The 23,165-nt window shown below is 33.5% G+C and overlaps 1 protein-coding gene across 3 annotated transcripts in view; it reads left to right on the top strand.

Annotated features, from left to right (window-relative positions):
- PLEKHG1 (pleckstrin homology and RhoGEF domain containing G1) overlaps window positions 1-23,165 on the top strand; it is a 261,599-nt gene that overhangs the window by 62,962 nt on the left and 175,472 nt on the right. The window contains exon 3 of one of the 3 annotated variants that reach the window (XM_074309560.1): window positions 10,039-10,098. The exons of the other annotated variants lie outside the window; for them this stretch is intronic. The gene's annotated coding sequence lies outside the window, so the exon portion shown is untranslated. The remainder of the gene's footprint in view (window positions 1-10,038; window positions 10,099-23,165) is intronic. 3 annotated transcript variants of the gene reach the window in all.

Here is a 23,165-nt window from a genome sequence, read left to right as displayed (position 1 = left end):
GAAGGAAGGAAGGAAGGAAGGAACACTGGGAAGTGAATGTAAATTGTTAGCACTACTGTCTATCTACCCAGGTTACTTATATCTTCGGAATCTAATAATTAATGTGCAACAAGAAAATGATATTTACACACATATATTGTATCTAGGTTATATTGTAACACATGTAAAATGTATGGGATTGCCTGTCATGGGGGGAGGGAGTGGAGGGAGGGAGGGGATAATTTGGAAAAATGAATACAAGGGATAATATTATAAAAATAAATAAATAGATAGATAGATAGATAGATAAATAAATAAAGAAAGAAAGAAAGAAAGAAATATAGGGATATCTATGATAGACAGCAGAGCATAGCTGATAGAGGATAAAGAAGATCTTGATTTAAATCTTGTCTCTGGTGTAGGCAAATTGCTTAAGCTCTTAATACTTCTTAAAATATTCTCAAATTGTAGATGAAAAAACAAGGCGTGGGTCTGTTTTGGTGGAAGGACTTTTTACAGTGGGAGCTTTTGTACCTATGAAATCATAAGACTGGACCAATAAAATAAATTATTTTTATGGTAGAAATCAATAGAAATACTGAACTCTATAGGCGGAAACTTCTAATGAGACTTTCAAGAAATGCACTTTGTCAATATAATAAGGAATGTTTGTAGCCTTCATTAGGACAGAATTAATATTGAACTGTGGGTTCTAAAGTGAACTATCTGATCCATATCATTGCTATCTATATTCAACTATCTTCCCAAGAGAAAACAAAACAATTTTCAACTAAACCTTTGTGGTTGTTGTTATTTTTAACTCTATGGTTTTGTAGTTTCAGAAATGACAAACAACATTTTTATATTTCTTTCCCATCTGTGACTTGTTTAAATGATCTTCTTTTCTTATAGGATATTTAGGAGAATAGAAATGTTTCCATCTCTAACAAGAATTTTAGTTCTGCTGCTTATCCCCATTTTGTTACTGTTTTTGTTTTTGCTATTGGATTTTGTTTGTTTGTTTGTTTTGCTGAGGCAAATGGAGTTAAGTGACTTGTCCAGAGTCCATACCTAGGCCATATTAAGTGTCTCAGGCCACATTTGAAATTAGATCCTCCCAACTTCAAGACTAGATGACTATCTACTGCATCATCTAGCTACCCCTACATTCCTTTGTTTTTCAAAATGTTATTATTGTTGTTGAATCATTTCAGTCCTGACTAATTCCTTGTGATATCATTTGGGGTTTTCTTTACAAAAATATTGGAGAAGTTTGCCATTTCCTTCTCCAGTTCATTTTAGAGCTGAAGAACTGAGGCAAATAGAGTTCGGTGACATGCCCAGAGTCACATAGCTAGTAAATGTCTGAAGCCAAATTTGGATTCAAGCCCTCCTGACTCTAGATCTGGCACTCTATCCATTGCACCACCTAATTGAACTGTTTTTCAAACACCAACAATGATTTTATACCTTTAATTTTCATAGTTCATTTTGATCTTTAGTTTTTTAGAAGGATGTAACTAATTGTGAGTTGAATAAAAGGAAAATGACAAAATCAATGTAAATTAAATTATTAAGGTTTAATATCTTACTGTTTAAACTAGGTCTAAGGAATAAAATTGTTATTCTAACAATTATTTGGGACATCTTTAAAACTAATGGATTGTTTTCATCAATTTTTTTGTATAGCTTATGGACATTGACTTACATGGAATTATAGAACTTTATGCTAGTTTTTGAAATGCCTATTTCTAGTGGCAAAAAATCTTACTTTGTGTTTTTCAGGAAGAACTAAAATTGAATTTTTAAAAATCCGGATAAAACTGCATTTTATTTGATAATACATGCTAGATTCTTCCTTGTTGCCTCTTTGATCCCTTTTTTAATATTTTGGAGATTCCTTGCTTCTACTCTCTATTCTCCTTATTTAGATCCCTTTATTTCTATTTTACAACAACCCTATTTACATGCTGACAGCATCCATACTTTTCTGTGCAGGCTTAGTGTAACATTCCAGTTTTTTAAAACTTACATTCTCTATTATCTGTTGTTTCTTAAGACAGTGATGCTAAAGTGGGTTTTAGGAGCTTCATTTTTTCTTTGACTAATAAAAGATCTATATTTTATGCAAGATGGCTAATAATAGGTTGTATGAAGAATCCCACTAAGTAAAATAGAGGTGACTTTCTGAAGCACACATGTATTTAATGAATACTTGAGTATAGAGATTTTGAGGGAAGTATCTAGCTCAGATCTATATTTTCAAATCCAGACTTTGAGTAGTGTGATTACAAGAAAAAGTTCTGTATTTGCAGCCAAAACATGTAGTTTCAAATTCTGACTTCCTATCACTTACTACATAAAAAAATGAGAAATATGTGATAAGGTTGGAAAGGAAGGATGGAAACAGGTTGCCCTAAATACTGAAGATGAGAATTCATATTTGCTCTTAAAAAAGTTACTGAAATTTATTGAATAGGGGGTAACATGATCAGACCTGCTTTTAAAGAAAATGGCAACTGTGTGGAAGGTGGATTGGAGAGTAGGGGAGACATGCTTAAAAGGCTAGTTGTAGAAGTATGGGAGAAAAATGAAAAGTCTGAACTAATATGGGGTAACTGTGTAGACCAAGAGAAGGGAAAAGATCTAAGAGATAAAATTTTAAAAATGATAAAAGTAGTAGTGTGCACCTAACTTTTATTCACTCTCTCTCTCTCTTATATGTATATATGTCTCTGTGTGTGTGTGTGTGTGTTTATGCACAGATATAATAACTGCTGTATACCAGGCACTATATTAAGTGTTTTACAAATGACAAATGTTATTTCATTTGAACTTCATGTAAACACTGGGAGGGAGGAGTTATTACTATCTCCATTTGTAAACAGAAGTAAAGTGCTTTGTCCAAGACAACTTAACCATTAGCACTAGATTTAAACTCATATGTTCCTAATTCCAGACCCAGAACTCTATCCACTCTCCCACTTGTTGGCTCTGTGTGTGTGTGTGTGTGTGTGTGTATTAAATATGTGGAGTAAGGCTGCATTAATAACAGATTTCAAACCTGGGTAACTAGAACAATAATGGTTCTCTTAACATTAAAAGGAAACTTCAGAGGAGGCGTGGATTTTATAGGGAGAAGAACCCCTTTTTGGGGGCTATTTGACTATTCCCAGGATTTCAATAAGATGAAAACTCAAAATTCCGTTGTTTTTCATGACAGGTAAGATCCTCTAGGCCTTAACATCTGTCTTGCCTCTAGGCCCTGGCAATCCCAAAACATTATCCTGATTCTTTCAGTAGCACTTCTGCTGGGCTGTCTTGCTCAGCTAAACTCATAGTTTGCTCTTCTTTGTAGCTGACTTAATTTCAGGAATAGGTCTTAAGATCTCAAGTTCATCACTAACTCTCTTCTTTGTTGCCAGAGGTCACATTCCATGAAATTCCTCTGGCATCAAGAGACTGCTTCTTTGTCTCTCTGTGTGACTTGGCTCTCTCAACTGTGCCTCTGACTTTCTCAAACTATTTGAATGAGATGTCTTCTATTGAGCAAATAGATATCTATTATAAGGAGAGGACACATGAGGTCCCATAAATATGAACATACAACAGTGCTCCTTATGGTAGCAAAGAATTAGAATTGAAATTGATATCCTATCAACTGGGAAATGACTAAAAAAAAGTAGTTGTGTCTTCCCATGATAAAAATATTATGGCAGAATTATGAAATGACAAATATGAAGAACTAGATGTCTTCTACTGAGAAAACAATTCAGGTAATTTAGAGGTAATAGGATATGGAAAAGAAAAATTCTGTTCTCCCTTATTGCTCCCCAATGGTATAGAGTCAGAGACAGTGTTCATAACTGCTTCCAGCCTTAATTATCTGACTGAGTCTTTTAGGTGTAATCTGTGGACACGGCCAATCATATTTCATAAGGGGATAACAAGGTGTTAACATTTTTGTTAACACGTTTCACCACATCATCGTGATTTTATCCTGTAACTGCATCAAGTAAGCTACATCAACCACAAATTATTATGTATAATTATATTCTAGCTCTGTTACTACATTAGTTCATATAAGTTCTCACAAGTTTCTCCAAATTCATCATATTTGTCATTTCTTATTATGCAATGATGTTCTCATCATAAATACCACATTTTTTTAGCCATTTACCAGGTGGTAGAATACCAATTTCAACTCTAATTCTTTGCTGTCACAAAAAGTGCCATTGTATGGATATATTTATGGCATCTTATGTGTCTTCTCCCTATAACTGGTATAATTTATTTCTCAACTTCCCCTGAGGGTTGGAAGCAAAAGTACAATTTTTATGCACTAAGCTCTAAACCAAAGCTTCATAAACTATGGGTTGCGACCCCATATAAGGTAGCATAACTGAAGGTGGGGATTGCAAAAAAAAAAATTGGCAACATTAAAAGATCTCTGAACACAACGATTAAAAATTAATTCAAAATCAAATGCATAATGAATCCAAGGTGCTTCTGGCAGCACTTGCCCATGTTGCATCATGAGACTTCATTGCAGCCTTGGTTTTGAACCTACAACATGACTACATTACATTGCACATGCATGAATGCTGCCAGAAACAGCTCAGCTCAGATTTCAGACAGGGCCCTGTAAAAATTTCTCAGCAAAAAGAGGTCACAAGTAGAAAAAATTTTAAGAAGCCCTGCTCTAGATCAGGGTAGGCAGCTCTTTTAATGTTACCTCTGGAAGTAATATTTCAAACATAAAAATTCAAAAATGAATTTGAATTATTGATATTTTTAAATCATAAGGGAGCATCCTCAATCTTGCCATATAAGTAATTGCTATGACACTTATGGTTCTAGTAAAAGCTGATTTAGGATATATGCAATAACAACATTGCCAATTAGAGCTAAAACAGAGGTTTTGGGGATCACCCCTCTTTTTAATCTGACTTTCCCCACCCTATCCTAGCTTCTTACCTAGAATTCTTAATTCTCAGATCTAGTCACAGGATCTCTCTTTCATTCTCATTTCTATTTTTGTTTGGACTAAAAAAATAAAGTTCTACTCTATGCTATCCTAGATCTAACTTCTTTTACCAGCTCCAAATCTCCATACTTTCTGTCCCACCAATTTTCTTATATCACAGGGAGTGAATAGACTGTGGACATGACTCAGAATGACAATTCATGGGTTTTTATCTAGTAATATTAATTAAAATGAATAATTTGAGATCTGTTACCATACTTGAAATCTTCAGGATATATGCAAATTCAATCTCTTTAGATTTTTCACTCTAACCCCCCATCAGGGTAGTCATACTTTAGATCGCAGATTTGGATCAGGAAGGGACCTTAGAAATCTTCTAGTCAACCTTCCTACTCTTTCCTAAAAGCAGGGGCCCAAAAATATTAAATCTTCACAGTGAGTTACTGACAGGGCTGATATTTGGACTGAGATCCTCTGAGTCTCAGTCTAGTGTTCTTCCTATTTTTTTTGTGTTCCATTTCATTTTGTCTTTAATCAGAACTTTGTTAAATCCATGATCTTATACTCTGAAGTTTCCCTCTATCATAATTTTTTATCTTTTCATCTGTTTCCATCTTTCTCTTTCCATCTCTACTTCTGCCCCCTTCCTATTCTTTTTGTCCTCTCCATTCATTTTGTCCCCTTCTGTTCTCCTAGTCATTAATCAAGCACGTCTTCTAAATGTCTGGAATTGAATGAGGCACCAGGAATACAAATAAAAAGACCATAATAATCTCTTTTCTCAAATAGTTTACATTCTAAAGAAAACAGCAAGTACATATATGTGTATAATATACATGATAGTAAAAAAAAAAAAAAAACAAAGTAGTTTGAGAGAGAGGATATTAGTAGATGGGACGATTAGAAAAAGCTTCAAATAAAAGATACTTGAACTGTGTCTTGAAGGAAGAATATTCTTTTTTTTTTTTATTCATTTTTCCAAATTATCCCCTCCCTCCCCCCACTCCCTCCCCCCGATGTCAGGTAATCCCATACATTTTACATGTGTTACAATATAACCTAGATACAATATATGTGTGTAAATATCATTTTCTTGTTGCACATTAAGTATTAGCTTCCGAAGGTATAAGTAACCTGAGTAGATAGACAGTAGGGCTAACAATTTACATTCACTTCCCAGTGTTCCTTCTCTGGGTGTAGTTATTTCTGTCCATCATTGATCAACTGGAAGTGAGTTGGATCTTCTTTATGTTGAAGATTTCCACTTCCATCAGAATACATCCTCATACAGTATTATTGTTGAAGTGTATAGTGATCTTCTGGTTCTGCTCATTTCACTCAGCAACAGTTGATGTAAGTCTCTCCAAGCCTCTCTGTATTCCTGAAGGAAGAATATTCTAAGAGGTAGAGGTAAAAAGTAAATGGGCTTGGAAGATGGCCAGTGTAAAAGCATAAGTTCCAAAATTAATTGTTGTTTGTAAAAAACACCCAGAAAGTTTGGCTAGATTGAAGAATGTATCAGTGGGATCAATGTCCAATAAAGTTGAAAAAATAAATTAGGACCTGTATGTGAAAAGCTAAATTGAAGAATTTATGGGGTTCTTTTTCCCTAAAGGTGATAGGATTTTATTGATAAGAGATTTGAAATTATCAAAACTACAATCAAGGACAATTACTTGACAATGAAGGATGGACCAGAATGGAGAGAGATTTGAGGAAGGAAGGGCAATTAAAAACCCATTGCAATAATGTATGTAAGAGGTGTTGAAAGCCTGAACTAAGGTTGTAGGTAGCTTTGTGAGTAAGGAAGATGGGATCAAGTTTGAATTATGAATAATTCAGAGCTGAGGTTTGGCATAGGCTAACTGGCTATAGAACAAGGAGAAAGGGATTCAAAAGCAGACAACAATGGGGATATGAACTAATTATAGGGCTGAGAATGGAAAGGGGGTCTGGGGGAAGTGAAGTTAAAGGCAGGAATAATGGCCTACGATAAGAGAAAATGATAGGTTTAGGAAAAATGAGGCATCGAAAAAGATAATAGAGATTATAATAAGATAGAAAAATACCAGAGTTGTTTTTTTGCCATTAAGGAATTAGAACAGTAATAAGTAATGATAAAAGCCAGGACAAGGAGTGATTACCCCTACATGTGGCTGAAGTAGAATGAAGGAGAATATTATAATACTTAAAGAGACTAAGGAACTGGAAGATTAGGGGGATTATTACCCTTGCTTTGGTCTCACTTTTATCTCCTCACTGTTGCCCAGTTCAGCTCTGTTCTGTTCTCTGCTTTGCTGCCTATCCTCTAGCGGCTAGCCATTCATACCTTGTTGATCCTTATCTCTTTATAATCCTGCTGCCTGTTTTCCCCTCTTCTCCTATGTCTTCTCTAATCTCAACTGGGCTTTTACTGTTGCATGGCATTCCTTTTCTTTCCTAAATGATCCATTAAAACAGTCTTCACAATATATATTCCAAACTTTCTCCTTAAGTCTTCTACACTTACCCCTACCTCATTCCCTCTCAAAAAAATACTTTGTCTACTACTTTACTGAGCAAGGTCACCCATCATATCCCTCTTCCTTTACTTTCCATCTCAAAACTCCTCTACATCTTTTCTTACCATTTACCTTATTACTTTGAGAAGGATGGTAGCCTTCTTCCTTATTAAACCTAATCCTCTATTTGTACAATTGATTACATCTCTTTCATGAGCTTTTTTCATTAATCATACCATCATTTTCTCTTATTTTCAGTCACTCATTTTCCTTTAGTTTCTTTCCTACTGCATACAAATATATAGTATTTACTCCCCCCATGCCCCCACCCCATCCTCACCCTTAAATAGCCTTCATTTAATGTTGCCATTCTCTCATTTAAGTATCTTTTTTCTTTCTGTCACCAACCTCTGGATTTATAATGTTACTTATAATCTATGATGCCATTCTTTGTCTATCTACTCATTTATCATCCTCTCTCAATCAAACGCTATCATTCTAATGGAATTGTCCTTTCTAGGCTTATCAATGATGTTTCAACTGCTAAAGCCAAGATCATATTCTCAATCTTTCCTGTCTTAAGTTTTTTGTAGCTTTTAATATTTCTGACTACCCCCAAGTTTCTGGACAGTCTTTTCTTCGATTCCATAAACTTGTATTTCCTTCTCTGGGTACCCTATTTCATTTGCTTTTGTTGAATCATCTATTTCTTGCTCTTTGAGCATAGATGGCTATAATGAATATATTTAGCACCATAATGTATCTATGTAGGGCCCTATTTTTTTTCTTTCCTTAAATGCTTTTCCCTGATAATTTCTTGAGCTCTGATGGATTTCATTATTTCTTTGCAAATGCCTCAAAATCTGTATATCATTTTATAATCTCTCTCTTGAACTTCTTACAACATCAATTTCCTTTTAGATATTGCTACCTCGCTATCTCATTAGTATCTCCAGTTCAACAAGTCCAAAATGGTTTGTTCAACAAGTCCAAAATGGTTTGTTCAACAAGTCCAAAATGGATCATTTTATTTCTCTCTGGTGGAGAAAGGACCATTCTTCTTCCATTTCTGATGCAAATACCATTAACTTCTACAATTTAGGACTGCAATTTTAACTCTTTCTATTTCCTTGTCTCTCAGATCCAATCATGTCAAATTTCAGTAGCTCTATCCCCTACCTCTTTCTCATATTTATTATTTTCTTTGCTCACACAGCCATCACTTGATTCAAACTGCCCCCTTCCCTTCACTCTCATCTAAAGCTTTATAATAATTTCCCAATTATTTTTCTTTCACTTTTAACTTTTTAAAAAGAATTTTCCCCATAAAAATAACATTTTTCTGATTGTATGTATGTGCATTTATATATATATATATATATATATATATATATATATATATATATGTATGTATGTATGTGAATATATATATATTCTTTTTTTTTACACAATTCCTTATGAATCATGTAGGGCAAGAAAAATCACATCAAAAAAACTGTGAGAAAGGGGAAAAAAAAACAAGAAAAAGGGGGGAAGTAAACATAGTATGTGTTGATTTACATTTAGTCTGCATAGCTCTCTCTCTGGATGCAGATGGCATTTTCCATCCAAAGTTTATTGGGATTGCCTTGGATCACTGAACCACTGAGAAGATTTTTATAGTTGATCATTGCACAATCTTGCTCTTACTGTATACAATGTATTCCTGGTTCTGCTAGTTTTGCTCTCCATCAGTTCCTGTAAATCTTTCCAGGCTTTTCTAAAAAGTTTTCATCGTTTTTTATAGAACAATAATATTCCATCATTTTCATATACCATAACTTATTCAGTCATTCCCAAATTGATTGATATCTACTCATTTTCCAATTCCTTGTCACCACAAAGAGAACTGCTACAAACATTTTTGCATATATGAGTCCTTTTTCCTCTATTCGGATTATTTTTGGGGATACCAACCCAGTAGAGGCACTGCTATATCAAAGGGTATGCACAGTTTCAAACCCTTTAGGCATAGTTCCAAATTAGCTGCCTGATTGTTCTCCCTGCTTCCAGTCTTTCCCTTTTCTAATCTATCCTCCTTACCTTTGTCAAAATAGTCTTCCTGGGCTAAATATTTAACATGTCATATTCCTTTCTTTTGTGTTTCCAATGTAAATTCTCTGTTGAATCAAATAGCTTCTCATAATGGTAGTCAAATCTCTGTCTCTGTCTGTCTCTGTGTCTTTGTTTCTGTCTCTGCCTCTCTCTCTCTGTGTCACTGTCTTTGTCTCTCTCTTGTCTCTGAATCTGCCTCTGCCTGCATCTTTCTAATTCTGTCTTTCTGTATGTGTCTGTCTCTGTCTCTCTGTCTCTCTGAATCTAACTTTATCTGTCTTTGTCTCTCTATCTTTGTCCTTGTGTATGTGTGTCCTTTCTCTTTACTGATAAGATCTTTCCCATGAATTGTAAAATGAACATCGTAACTATTTTTTTATCCCTTGTCCCTCTCCACAAAAATTTGAATAAGTTAAATAGTTAAATAAACCACTTTGTTTGGCCTAAAGTAATTTTTTTTTAATGTTCTCTTTACAGGTAGGGGGATTTGAGAAATTGCTATAGGAGAAAGCTCTGAACATTTTTCAGTTTTACAAAGTAAGTTCCTTGTCATTTTAAACACTTTTTTTTTTTAACAAATATCAGAATGTTCAGATACTCAGAAACAACTCTGGTGTTTCATTCGGATAATGAAATTTCACATTCATTGTAATGGAATGGAATGTTCATTGTTTGATATAATATAATTTCTTGCAAACTGTTTATAAAATACCATAGACAGAGCATGGAATATATTGGAAAGAAGAGAAAATGATGGAAGAGAATGAGATTCAGGAGGATAAACTATTAAGAAAGTTTTTGTGTTCTTTCCATTTGATTAACCTATTGTAATAAATGAGTTGTTCTTTGGAATGTTTCTCATGAGATGGGGAAAAATTATAGTTGCCCTATTTAACCCTGGTATTTCTCCTAAATTGATAATCTCTATGCTATTTTGTGGTTATGCTACTTCAATAAACCAGGGTTTGATAACTGCTTTATTTATCATTCAAGGAAGCTGGAAATAGAAGAGAGGAAAGGGCTATGCTTCTCTGTAGATCCGGGACAACAGTTTTACTCTCACTTAAGCACTTTAGTTTACCAGGCTCTGACCACATTATAAGCTATCTGTAAAGGCTTGAAATTTTAAAGGAACACAGACCAATTTTGAATACTTGCTATAGTGGGAGGATGCATGCTACTAAACCTAAAAACTCCATGGGATGTTATATTTTTCAAGCTAATGAATATTTCTTCGTGTTTTAAAACTAATAAATATTATGATAATAATAGAATGAAAGAAAAAGAAAATTCCAACAAGAATTATTATCATAATCTGTGCAACATTTTTGGCTCATTTTTTTCTAAATGGTGTCATAAGTATTTGATATTTAAAATTCTTCCTTTCTAGTCTAATTTGTAGAATTCAAAGAAGTTGATACATTTCTTTGCCTTAAAATCCCTCAATATTTGATAGAATGCTACACATCACTAACTATCTTTTTTCCCCTAAAGATTGTCACTGATGGGGAAAAAAGGGTTTTTAATAACTTTTGGAAGGGGGGGAAGTTGTAACCAGAAGGCTTTGGATACTAGAAATCAAGAGCCAGTAGTGCCTAGAATAATGACTTGCCCAATAAGCTTATGTTTGATAGTGATACACAAACTCTGTAAGTAATAATTAGTTTGCCTAAGTGTCCTATTTATAAAGGATTGATTTTCTTCCCAAATCTAGATGAGAAAAATATTGTTGTCCCTCATTTCAGAATCAATGTATTTGTACAAATAAATAAAAGCATGGATGCCCATTAGGTCACATTTCCTTCTAATTACCAGAGCTTCTATTTACAAAGAAAACATGATTTAAAAAAAAACAAACAGAGATTTAATTATTGTTCAAATAGCTTTTTTTCTCCCTATTACTTGAGTTGTGAAAATTGTCAGGTCCTAAGTTCATGATTGCTAACCTAAGTTTTCATAAAACGAAATAAAAACACTTCGTTCCAGAGAAGAATTGGAGTTGTGTTTATTTGGTAATATGATTGCAGAAAAGGGAGAAAGACTTGACTTTCAGGATTCCTGTCCTCTGTCTTTGGTTTCACTGATGGGCCAAGCACTCCACCTGAGCTACATAAGTATATGCCTGTTTGTTTTTATGTGTGCTCAGATATAAGAGTAACCCCCTTGCATTGAGGGTATTGTCAGGCACTGGGGTTTGAGTTTTTTTCTATTTATAGAATGATGAAATCTTTCAGCATTGTGACTGATCCATTAGGGCTTTTGTGAAGGTAGTTACTGTCGTTGTTGATTTGAGGGACTTGACTTCTGAAAAAGTTTTTGAGGTAAAGGCCACTCTCTAAATATTGTTATTGAGGTGTCAGTCTGAAGAATGGGTGGAGTTTTTTCATTTATATCTATACAATTTCAGGTCTAATCTGTATATCTATCTCTATCTGAAGCTTTACTATTCAAACAAAAATATTTTTGTCTACTTCCCAATGAAATTGCCCTCAGAGTCTATTGTTTGTTGACTCGGTGGAGTGGGCCTGGAATTGTCTACATTTTACTCTGACCAAAAACCTCATCCTCTGGATAGCATGTCTTTTCTGAGATCTTCTTAAGTTATCTTAGGAGGCCAACTGTTTTATGGTCTTTATTTTTGCTACTCTGTGTCCATTTCATGCTGATTTTCTGTTTGTGGAGAAAATCTGGAGAGCCTGCAAATTTCTGCTATACTCTGCCATCTTTCCAGAATTCCTCTGTAACTATCAGAATCCCTGAAAAACATTCATAGATTTTCATATCAAAGTTGTTCCTTACCAAACTCCATTCACAATTCATTTGAATTTGTTGAGAGCCAATATAGCCCAGTAGATAGAGGTCTGGGCTTAGAGTCGGGAATCAATTAGTCAACTAGTATTTCTTAATCACCAACTATGTTCCAAGCATTATAATGTATTCTGGACATACAAATACAAAAACAATGATCTCTTCCCTTCAAGACATTACATTCTATTGAGGAATACAACCAGTAACTATATAAAATAGTCAAAATTATATTTAACATGCATATAAGTGAATTTTTTGAGGGAAGGCACAAGTACCTGGGAGGAGTTGGGTGGTATAGTGAATAGAATATCAGGCTTGGAATCAGGAAGTTTTATCTTCCTGAGTTCAAATCTAGCTCCGACACTTGCTATCTTAATTCTGTCACTTAATCTTGTTTGCCTCAGTTTCCACATCTATAAAACAAAGCTACTGAAGGAAATGATAACCCACTCCAGTATCTTTGCCAAGAAAACCTTAAATGGGGTCATGAAGAGTCAAACATGACTGAAAAATGACTTAATAAAATATCAGAAAAGGAGTTTTCTTTTAGAAAGTGGTTTTCAATCTAGAGAATAGAGAAGGGGAAAGAGTACAATCCAGGAAGGAAAATAGTCTATGCAAAGGAAAATAAAATGTCAGTTTGTCTAGACTGAAAAGAGTGTGAAAAGTTATAAAGATAAATGGATCCAGAAAAATAGGTTTGAGCCAAGTTGAGGTTTTTAAATCCAAATAGAGAAGTTTACATTTGAATCTAGAGGCAACAGTGAGCCACTGGAGTTTACTGAATTGAGGAGTGTCATGATCATATTGTTTTGTCAACTGAAGTGATACTTAAATGAGGTGACTTACGAGGTTTTTGCAGGTGATACAGGCCAGAGCTAGAATGTTCCTTAGAGAGAAGGGGACATGTGCAAGAGATGCTGAAGAGTAGAATTGATAAGACTTAGGAACTAATTAGAAATTTGGGAAAGGAGAAATGAAGTAAAAAATGAGGCAAATCTTGGTGACTACTGGAAAGGATAGTAGTGACTCAACAGAAACTGGGAAATTAGGAAAAGAGATAATGATGTTAAGAGCACTTGGTTAGGCAGAAGTCTTTAATACATCTTTAGGATCATAGGTAAGTGTCTCAAGACAGCCAGGTAGAAAAAATAGAATTAGGCTTGGAATCATGAAGACTCATATTCATAAGTTCAAATTTAACCCCAAATCCTTACTAACTGAGTGAACCTGGGCTTACCTTTTTTTTTTTTTTTTTTTTTTTTGGTCTCAGTTTCCTCATCTGTAAAATGAGCTGGAGAAGGAAATGGCAAACTCTAGTATCTTTACCAAAAAAATCCCAAATGCAGTCACAAAGAGTCAGACACAATTGAAAAATGGTTGAACAACATGTCTTAACAAAGTGTCTTAATTTCTTAGTATTCCGGGTAACTCTCCAAAAAGATGAATGTGACAATAAGTGGAAGGAACAATTGCTATTGGAAGGCAGATCCTTTGATGTTCAAATCAGTATTCTTTCTACTAGACCATGCATATGGATTTTTAAAAAGAATTAATTAATATTGACTTTTCTTATATTTTATACCGCAGGTAGAATGGACTAAATATCTTTTGGTTAAAGGTCTAATCATTCTTTAAATCTTTACTACTAAGATTTGCATGAAATTTTCTAAATCTTGCTACATATCCAATCAAGGACATTGGTTTTATCTGTTGTGGGAGTTCTTTCTTATTTGCTTTATTGTTACATTTTATTTTGAATTATCCCAATGCTTGACGATTTCTGGGTGCACATACAAAAGGGAATATTGTACATAATAAGAAATAACATTCTAATAGGCATTTTTGGCCACAAAATGTATCAAGACTTTTTTCACTGCTATAAGTCAAACCAATACATATCTAACAACATGGTTGAATATAAAAGGCCCTGATTTAGTCAGAGAAAAGGGAAATCCCAAGGAGAAAAATGTTCACTTCTAATTCCCAAAGACATAAAACTGGGGCTCTTAAGCAGATGCAACACAACTGGTCTTAATTAGTCACATAGTGTTGAAGAGGTGACCTCTAGGGTAGTCAAATCACAACCTGCAGAAAAATTCATGGAGATTGGCCAAAATACATTAAAAGCCTATGTGTCTGACTTTTTTATGCTATTTCAGTCAAAGGTTCACTCATTCCCCAGAGAGCTGTAAATGCCTTATTTATCTGATTTTTCTCCCTGACTAATAGTGTCCTTAAATTTCCCTCTAGCTTTTTGCCTGGTCCTGTTTTGCAAGCCTTCATCCTATGAGGTGAGGTTTAAGTGGCAAAGTGGGTTGCCTGAGAGCATAGAACTGTCTACAATGCAGGGTAATTCAATAGGAGAAACTTAAGCATTACTCCAAGGATAGGAGAGTCCTTATAATGGATAGTCTTGATATCCCCTATTTTCCCAGGCATTTAATTAAACTCTTTTAATGCAACTAAGTAAGATGACAGGAAAGACAAGGGATCCCATTTTGTCAAGGTATACAAAGGTTTATAATTTAAGTTTTTTCCATATTCTCTGAAGTATTGGTGCATTGGTCCTGGGTCTCTATTGTTTGTTGCCCCTCTTTGGATCCAGTTTAAATCTCACCTCTATTGAAGGGATCTAGATTGTGTCCTAATCCCCTAGTTGCAGCATTTCTGTTTAGTAAAGGAAAATCTTTCATGAGAAACTCCATGAAGACCTCCCACTGTATCCTTTTTAGGACCATGGCTGCTTATGGTGCATTAAAAATGTATAACCTTAAATTTGAGTGCTTCGTGGTAATGCAGGAATGTGGCTTTCTTACCCTTGAGACACACAAGAATGAGCTGTAGTTGTTTTGCTGAAATAATAGGTATTGTACATTCTTCCACAAAGAAGTGACCTTGCTGCTATAATCCTAATGCCTTAATGTTCTTATTTAGTGTTTATGGGCAATAAGACACAGAGATAATAGTAGATTTATCAGGAACTATAACATAAATTATTTACACAATGACCAAAATTACCTGTGGTTTTGAGACTGCCATTTCTAATAGTACAACCAGCAGTCTATGGTCTTGGCACCAGGACCTAAAAACCTAAGGGATTTTATAAAGATCATATAATGCATTAAGTGCTTGACTTTAGCTTCTTTCACTGAAGATTAGACCCAATTATGTCTTAATGCAATGTCTTGGAAATTAATACATTAAAGGGCAGTATTCTTTTAAAAATGCTTAATTTTGCAGTGATTACAGCAACATATGGTAGCATTTATGCCATCCAGAAAAAAAGTGCTTCTTTCCTCATGCTATATCTGAACATCCCATGATATCATGGGAAACCATGCCCTATGATGGCATAGGGTATTATAACTCCTTTTTCTTTGGTTCAACATGGGGAAAGTTAAAAATCTGAAACTTAGTCAAGTCTTCCTGTATCTCCTTATCTAGTGTTTTGTTTTATTTAGTTTTCTTCAAGATATATATATATATATATATATATATATATATATATATATATATATATATATATTTTTTTTTTGCTGAGGCAATTGAGGTTAAGTGACTTGCTATTAAGTGATTTGATATTTTATTTTATAAACTTTCAGGAATAAGACATTCTGGGCAAGAGAAAGCTCCTGAAATTCAGATTTGTGCAATGACTAACTAGTGTCCTAATAAAAAATATGGAAACATAACCTGATGGATGATTTCAATCAATCAGCAAGCCTTTATGAATCATTTACTGTATGCCAGAAGTTGTGGGTACAAGTACAAAGAAGAAACAGTCTCTACTAATGAGGAACTTTCATTATGACAGGGAAATAAGTATATTTAGAAATATATGCAGAATAGATTCAGAAGGGGAAAATGCAAATTAGTTGAATACAATAAAACTTCATAAACTGTGGGTAATGCCCTAAATGGGGTTGTGCAACTGAAAGTGAAGGTTGCAAAAAATTTGGCAATAGTAAAAATTTCAAATATTACACCAAGATTTAATTTTTTAAGTAAAAATAAACAAGCACATTCATCTCATTGATATGCAAATTTGTCTTCATCTTTAATAAATGATAAAACTATATATATGCTAAACAATTTTTTGAAATAAATTTATGATTTATTATCAGTAAATACAAGGTGGTCTGGACAGGAGGATGTTGGGGAGAGTTAGGATAAGTATCATGTAGAAGGAAATTAATGAGCTACTTCTCAAAGGAGGAAAGAAATTTTACAAAGTCAAGGTGAGGAATTGCATTATAGGCAAATGGAATGTCCAGTGCAAAAAAACATAGAGATAGGATGTGGGAACCGGGATAAAGATGGGATTCTGTTTGTGAGGAGAAAAGAGAAGAACAGGTTGGCTGAATCACAGAATGCTACAGGAAAAGCAATGTACAGTGAGGCTGGAGACATAAATTAAGGCCAGGTTGTGAAGATTTTAAAAACTAAATAGAGAAGTAAACATTTTGCTCTAGAAGTATTAAAGAACAACTGAAGTTTATTGAGTAAAGGATTCATGCAGTCACATCTGTGCTTAAGGAAAATCCCTTGGGTAGCTGTATGGAAAGTGGTCTGGAGAAGAGACAGATTTGATATACGGACAACAATTAAAAGCTTTCTATAATAATGAAGGTGAGAATTGATAAAAACCCAAACAATGTGAGTAGAGAAAAGATCTGGATGCAAGATGTTGTGAAGGTAGAATTAAAAAAATAAGGTGATTGATTAAATATGTGAAGTAAAGAAGAGATTTTGAATTCAGGAGACTGAAGGAATTGCAATTACTTGCAGAGAAATCGAGAAGTTTAGAGGAACAGATTGAAGGGAAAATGATGCGTTTTGTGTAGGTCATATTTAATTTGACATGTTTCTGACATATCAATTGAACATTGGAATGTCCAATAAGCAGGTGGTGATTCTGGGACTGAAGTTTAGAGGAGAAATGGATGAAAGAGCAAAAGCAGTCATATTAATTATATGAAAGAGTTTAGAAAAATTCAGACTTGGGCAACCTTCACTACTATCTTAGGTTATGTCAAATAGTGAACTCTAGAATCCATGTATGAAAACAGTACTATAAAGAAAAAAGAAAAGAAAATAGTACTATGTGCTGCTTAAATTGAAGAATTATATATCTGAGACTATTTCTATATTTCTTGTTGGACAAATTCTTTGCCTGGTTCCTTCTATTTATTCTGATAGACCAATAACTGATAAAATATTGTAGGATATTTTTAAATATATTGCTAAACTACTGTTTAATGAAACCATAATTGATAACCTAATGGTGTATGAAACTAAGCTTCCTGAGATAACAGATTTTGCTACATTTAAAGTACCTTGTCATTAATATTGATAAAGTCAAATTTAGGTAAACACTCTACATTACATTTAAAATATGATCAGGAAAGTATATAATCTTCTAGATTTAATATGCTGGTATGTTGTATATGATAACTAAAACTTTTTATTGTGAGTTGCCATTATTTTTGTTGTTTCATTCCAAAAAAATTGACACAAAACAAAATACTTTCCCTGGGCATGTTGCCAATGCAACAAAGGAGCTAAGAAGGGAATAAGAACTTATTAATCGCTACTGTGTACCAGGTATCATACTAAGGGGTCTTATCGCATTTAATAAGCTAAGATACTGGTGTACAGAAATGGCAACAAAATAAAACTGTTCATAATGCTTAAGTACAATTTAACAAGAGTTTGTAAGAACAGGGTGAAACAGCTTCCAGTTGGAATAGTGAAAGAAGTATACATACATGTGTTAGCTAGCTAGACAGGTGCAAGGTAATGACTTTGGTTTGGTAATCAGATAAACTACCCCCAGACTAATAAATCAAAGTATTTTAGAGCATCCATGAAGAAGACTTCATCCTTAATGTCTATAGCTGATGATCAAACTTGGCTAGAGGGGCCAGATGCTTGTTTAAAAGCCATCTTAACAGGCCTAGGGGAACAGGCATATAAAATCTGTCAGGAGACCCACATGAACTTTTTATAGGGCCAGTATGAAGTGCAGCAGCTGTAGATAATGAATCCAGTGTCTTGAAACAGACCATTAGCTACATTGCTGGAGAAATCCACAGTAGTACTAAGCCCCAAATTTCAAGGCTGAGTTAAACAGAGTTCTCCAGTAGCATTTTAGGTATCAAGGCCTGCATTCATGCTGAATAAACTAGAGTCAGTGTAAACTTCTTTTCTGCTCAGTCTTCACTCTCTGCCCCCACCAGATCTTGACATTTGACATTTCTGTTCAAATTCCTACTGTAAAAATATGCTGAGAAATCTGTATTTTACTTGATTATGACATTGTGCTTCTTATATGCAAATTTTTTCAGAAAGCAAATCTACTGTAAAGCAAGAATAATTTTGTGATAAAACTTTTCAGGGATGTCAGTAAAAGATTAAGGCAGACAATGTACATGAAATCTATAACAGTGGGTTGAAATTGACCTTAAGTACTGCATTAATTGGAATGTTTTATTTTCATGTATTCTCCCTTTTTTCTTCCTTATTATTTATATATTGAAGTACCTGAACTGAAGTGAAAGTTTCTAAAATTTTGGCTATTCTCCAAATGCAATGATCTGCATCCTTACTCTTACCATTTTGTTAATATCTTTTTTTCCAGTTTCTAAATTTCAAAACATTAGAGTCATATTTGATTCTTTAGTCTCATCCTTAACCTTTCACAACCAATCAGTCATTAAGTCTTGTCCATTCTTTAATATCCTATTCCTTCCTTCCTAGGCCCTCTGCTACTTTTCAATTTCATGAACTTGAGATTTCTGTAATAGTTTCCAAATTACTTTCTACTCTTCAATCTATCTTGCATGCCATTACCACTTCATTTGCCTAAATGACTACTTTGAACATTTCCCCTTCTAACTCCATAACATTCTTTTTAAAAAAAATATTTTTGTTATGAACTTGACAATCATAAATTATCATGAATATATATATATAAAGAACAAAAACGATTACATATGAAATCAGGAATTTCCCATATGTAGCAGTTTAGGGGTTTTTTTGTGTATGTGTATATATAGATATAGATATAGATATAGATATAGATATAGATATAGATATAGATATAGATATAGATATAGATATAGATATAGATATAGATATAGATATAGATATAGATATAGATATAGATATAGATATACACATACATACATACATACATACATACACGTCAATGACTCCTCATTGCCTGTGAAATAAAATCCAATTTCTACAGTTGTTCGCTTCATAGCTATGCTGTAAGATTCTCTAGAACAGACCCCATAGCTTATTCTATATTTTCTGTTGCAGTTAAGTTTTTCAGAGGCTTAATAACTTCATGAATTGTTTCTCAATCACTAGAAAATGTCAGTAATTTATATAAATTCAGGAAACCTCATACTTTAGTGTAAAATTTTATTAACGATAAGTACATATTGATAGTTCATATGTATTTTTATATTCAGTATACTGTACAATTTTCAAACTGTGCTCCAATTTGCTTCAAAAATAGGGGATGATATTGCAAAAGATTTTTTGAGTATAACAGTTTTTTCTATTCATCCAAGATAATTTTCCAATTGCTATAATGAAATAGCTACTTTAAAATGCCTTTGAGCTTTTAAGGCATGACTGCACACCATCATTTCTGATTTTCTTGAGTAAGGATTAAATTGATGTAAGTAATAGTTTCACTCCACACTTGCTCCTAAAAGCAATTTTCCCAGTTTTAAGTGACTGCTACATGAAATTTTCCTCCTCTATTTCTATAGTGATCACAATAACTAGGGTCTCTTGTGACTATAGGGAAGGTCTGGAAGTTAGGTGAACTAGTGGGAGAGTTAGTCAAGTAATAGAGTAGAGTTAAAGACTGGTACCTTTTACTGAATTTTATGAATCTGATTTGTCTCATCTTAAGAATAGCTTGAATTTTTCTGACCAATGTCTGTTTCATTTATGATTTAAATAACTCATTTATTAGTTACTCTATTTAGAAATAGTTTTTACAATTTATTTTCTTTACAATCCTAACTGATAAAATGATCCCTAGATCAACTTCTCAATATTTCAATACCCCTTACAACCTAGGACAACCATTCTTTTTTTTTAATTTAGAATTTTTTTCCACAGTATATATGCATGAGCAATTTTTTTTATAACATTATCCCTTGTATTCATTTTTCCAAATTATCCCCCCCTCCCTCTACTCCCTCCCCCCGATGACAGGCAATCCCATACATTTTACATGTGTTACAATATAACCTAGATACAATATATGTGTGTAAATACCATTTTCTTGTTGCACATTAAGTATTAGATTCCGATGGTATAAGTAACCTGGGTAGATAGACAGTAGTGCTAACAATTTACATTCACTTCCCAGTGTTCCTTCTCTGGGTGTAGTTATTTCTGTAAGACAACCATTCTTAATAATATATGGCTCAGAGAAAAGTAAATAGTTTAAAACAAATTGTTTCTAAGATTTCAACTGCTAGGCTGTGTCATATGTCTTTCTAAATACATTTGTATGCACTCATTTAAAAAAATTAAAACTTTATTTTCAACACTTTTCTATACCCCAATGTCAAATTGATTAAAAGTCGTTTTCTATCCTTTAAAGAAAAGAAAATAAATGGTTGATCCTTGGGACTTAAGTTTGTTGCCTATAAATATTTGTTGCAATGAATGTCATTCTTCCTGCACAAAGTCAAGAGGGAGAAGTGAACAGTTTAGCATGGTTTGAAACAGAATCCCCACCTACAGAAAGGTGTCCTTCCAGTGGAATGTGTTGGTTTTGTTAGAAAATGCTTTTATTTTTTCCTTGTGTCCTTCAATTTTCACTAAGTTACTCTGTTGTGAGATGCCAGATAAAAACACTAGAAGTGACAATTCTACCCTGCCAAAAAAGTTACTATTGTCACAATACTGCAGGATTTTCAGTTAAAATAAAACGAAGATCAAATATATAATATTTATCTGGAGGAGGTCTAAAATATTTAGAGCAAGAATTCTCCTAAAAAAGGATAATCAGAGGATGAGTAGTAGATATCCACATTTATGAATGGACATTCAACATAAGAATGTCATGACATCACCTCCCTGATGTTATGGTCATTTTCAAAAATGAAGGATAAACAATTTCTATAGAAAAGGGCAACAAAGATAGGCAAAGTAAGAAAAATTAAATCCCAGGAAGAGTGGAATCATATTGCATGAAGTTATTCTTGTTTCATTGAATAAGTGTAATTCAAATATAATATATTTATATTTAAATAGAACATATTTAATGCATTTTTAACACTAAATTAAGTGAGTCCTCTCATGGAACTAATTCAATGGGGAAAATTTTTGGTTTCTAGGTTAAATTACACTTTAGAATGTAGATAACCTTTCCCTCCTTTATTCAAATTTATAACTTTCTGATAATCAAAGTAACAATAACATTATACTGCAATCTAAAGTCTAAAATAAAAATGCTGAAAATGAAACTATGTTGAGTGCCAGAAATTCTGGTCATAATAACAGATATAGTAATAGGATAATCATAAATTTAGACCTAAAAAGGAGTTGAGAAAGTCTTCATTTTATAGATAAGGAAACTGAGGAAACAGGTTAATTAAGAGATACCCAAAGCCACCAGGTACTAAGTATCAGAATTTGTACTCAGGGCTTTTTATCGTAAATGGAGCATTTTTTCCCCATAATAGCAAAATTATGGTCTTCTCACTTGTGGCAACTTAACCTCTGTCTCCCTCAATTTCCTCAACTGTGAAATGAGAATAATAGCACCTACTTGCTAGGACTGTTAAGAGGATCAAATGAAATAATATCTGCAAAGTATTTTACAAATAAGATAATATCTGTAACACCATGTCTGGCACATAGTAGGCACTTAATAAACATTTGTTCCTTTCCTTCCTTGTCAGAGGGTAATAGTAAACTCCAAAATTCTATGAATTGGAATGAATGAAAATATTGGTTTTTAGAAATTAAAGGTTTGGTTTTTTTTTAATCAATTCTCCTTAAAAATCCTGCAACTATGTTATAAATGGTATTCAGACAATTGCAGGGTGATTTTGTGTCCTAAAAAAAAAAAATCTAAGGAATTATGTGAAATTGTAGCCAGTGAAAGAAATAAGGGGTCTGAAGTATTGCAGAGCCAAGAAGATCTTTAACAAGTCCTCCCACTAGCGCAAAATACTTAATCCCTTAGTGTTCTAAGAGTTCTCTAACACAATCAACTTGCAGACCTACCTTGAAACACAACATTGATCATTGGGAATTCCCTGTACCAATGAAATTATAACTCTAGTACTGATTCCAGTCCCTCATTCAATAGCATCCTACACCTAAGCATGGCAGTCTTTATAGTCTTACTTCTCTCTAGTTTATGTTGAAAAGGAATGAAAAATGAAGATGATAATTATAATAGACCAGAAACTTTTAGATTTTGTCTTTCAATATCTAGCAGAGTACACAGGACAGTAAAATTAATAGAATTGGCCTGGACGGAATCAAGCTTTGAAAAACAAAGAATCATTATGTGTAGTTGGCACTATAAACAGAATTTCCCATCATTTTCTAACTTTTGCTAGAATTGGCAATATAGTGTGTTTTGTTTTCAGGGATTCTTATTTTAAAAATTGTTCATTTTTCAATTCTGAGGTACTACCTCACATCTCTTAGATTAGTTATTATTACAGAAAAGGAAAGTGATAAATTTCTGAGAATATGTGGGAAACTTGGGATACTGATATATTGTTGATGAATTTGGGAAC

This window comes from Sminthopsis crassicaudata, chromosome 4 (genome assembly GCF_048593235.1).
Source record: "Sminthopsis crassicaudata isolate SCR6 chromosome 4, ASM4859323v1, whole genome shotgun sequence".
In the NCBI taxonomy this organism is placed as follows: domain Eukaryota; kingdom Metazoa; phylum Chordata; class Mammalia; order Dasyuromorphia; family Dasyuridae; genus Sminthopsis; species Sminthopsis crassicaudata.
Note: the sequence above shows the minus strand (reverse complement) of the source record. Positions and strands in the feature narration are given on the sequence as shown.